Source organism: Montipora foliosa, chromosome 2, assembly GCF_036669935.1.
Source record: "Montipora foliosa isolate CH-2021 chromosome 2, ASM3666993v2, whole genome shotgun sequence".
Lineage (NCBI taxonomy): Eukaryota > Metazoa > Cnidaria > Anthozoa > Scleractinia > Acroporidae > Montipora > Montipora foliosa.
The window spans coordinates 53,518,434-53,520,933 of record NC_090870.1 but is presented as its reverse complement, the minus strand read 5'-3'; positions in this window follow the sequence as shown (position 1 = coordinate 53,520,933).

Sequence of the window (2,500 nt, the reverse complement as noted above, 5' to 3'; positions counted from 1 at the left end):
CAGGTGTCCATTCTCGGCCTTGTTGCATTCTCACTGATTCGCCTTCATGTAGTGTGGGAAGTGGCCGGGTTCCACGGTCATAGTATGCTTTCTGGCGTTGTTGACGTAACAACAGCTTCTGATGGACTCGAGACATAGGCCTAGTCTTGGGCTCTAGGAGGCTCTTAAAAGTTGGCAATCTTGTTCGCAGATGTCTGTCCATAAGTAATTCAGCTGGGGATAACTCCATGCCACTGATGGGAGAATTGCAAAACTCCAGCAAAGCAAGGAATGCATCCTGCTTGGACTCGTCAGCTTTCTTTTCATCGTCTGCACATTTCTTTCCACCAACCCATTTGACTTAGGGTGGTGCGGACTTGAGGTCACAACTTCAATCTCCCAGTCACTGGCAAAGCTTTTAAATTTCAGGCTATTAGATGGCATGTTGTCTGCAATTACCCTCTCTGGAATGCAATGGCGGGCGAACATGTCTTTCATTGCCATTATCACTGCTTCGATATTTGGAGAAATAGTCAACCACAAGTAGGTAATCTCCCCCTTTAAAATAGAAAATGTTCACTGCGACTGTGCACCAGGGTCTCTGAGGGACTTGCTGGGGAATCAAAGGCTCTCTCTGGTTGCTTCGCTGATGTTGCTGACAGGTACTGCATTGGGACACTAAGTCATCTATTGCAGCATTGATACCAGGCCAAAACACTGCCGTTCTGGCTCGTGCTTGGCACTTCTCTATTCCCAAGTGAGCGGCATGTATGCACTGTAGAGTTTCCGGTCACAGGCTGCGAGGAATAATTATGCGGATCCCTTTAAACATCAATCCCTCATAGCAGCTGATCTCATCCCTGTAGTTCCAGTAAGGCCTAACTTCCACTGATGTTTCGTCTTTGGTCCGTGGCCAGCCACTCATGACAACTTTGTGCAACTGCTGAAGTTCTGGATCCTTACCGGTCTCTGCTGTCAATTTCTGGAGCATGGTCTCAGACACGTGTCCATAACTCAGAAGACTGATTTCGAACTCATCAGGTTGGTCTGCAGCCTCAATAGGTAAGTAAGCCCTGGAGAGCGCATCAGCTAGAACAAGGTGGCTACCTGGTATGTATCTCACATTAAGTGAATAGGGCTTCGTTCTCAGGATCATCTTTTGCAGACGGAGAGGTGCTTGGTGTATGGGTTTTTTCAAGATTGTTTCTAAGGGCTTGTGGTCAGTTTCAACAGTTACCTCTCAGTGCGCGTACAAATAATCGTGGAAACGTTCGCAACCAAAGACAATTGCGAGCATCTCTTTTTCGATTTGCGCGTAATTTTGCTGGCTCAGAGTTGGGGCTTTTGAGGCGTAAGCCAGAGGACGGTCGTTCTGTAGAATAACGGCACCTAAACCTTTCGAACTTGCATCCACAGACAGAGTCACTGGTTCCTTGGAGTCAAAGAACTTAAGGACTGGGGCAGATGAGATGGCGGTCTTAAGGCCTGTAAATGCATCATCTTCAGCTTTTCCCCAAGACCATTCAGCATCTTTCTGGAGCAGCTGCCGCAAACGGGCGCTTATCTGAGACATGTTTGGAATGAACTTGGACAGGTAGGTTACGATACCCAAGAACCTCTGTAAGTCTTCGCGGTTGGCTGGAGTCGGCATAGCGATGATTGCTTCAACTTTCTGCGGGTCTGGTTTGATACCATCAGAACTCAACACATGGCCCACATAACGAACTTCGGGTACACGAAAACGACACTTTTCCTTGTTGAGCTTAAGGTTGCACTCCTGACAGCGGTCCAACACTTGTCTAAGCCTTGCGTCATGCTGCTCAACATGCTCTCCCCACACGACTAAATCATCGACAATAACTTCAACACCTTCTATGCCCTGAAACAAATGGGACATAATATTTTGAAACACCTCTGGGGCTGAAGCAATACCGAACGGCAAACGCGTATAACTGTATCTACCGAGGGGCGTATTGAAGGTAGCTAGCTTGCTACTGTCCTTAGTTAGTTTGACCTGCCAAAAACCATGATTAGAATCAAGGACGCTGAAAACTTTGGCATGGGGCATTCTGCTAATAACATCTTCCACGGTCTCAATGGGAAAATGTTCACGCATGACAACACGATTGAGATTACTGGGATCCAGGCATACTCTAATCTTGTTATTCTTTTTCTTGGCCACAACGAGGCTGTGGACCCAGGCAGTGGGTTCCACACATTTTTTAATAATGCCCTCCATTCGCTGAAGTTCCTCCTTAAGCCGCTCGCGAAGAGCAATTGAAACCCTGCGTGGAGGGTGCACGACGGGTGTAGCATTGGGGTCGATTTGAATCTTGTGTTGGACACCTTTGATTTCTCCTAAACCTTCGAAGACGTCTGCGTACTCGGTTTCTGGGAGCTCTTCCTCAAGGCTGTAGATTCTCTTTATCAAGCCTAATTCAAGGCAGGACTTCAACCCGAGTATGGACGGTAAGTCTTCCTCAACGAGGATGAATTCCAACACTGTGAATTTGCCTTTGCA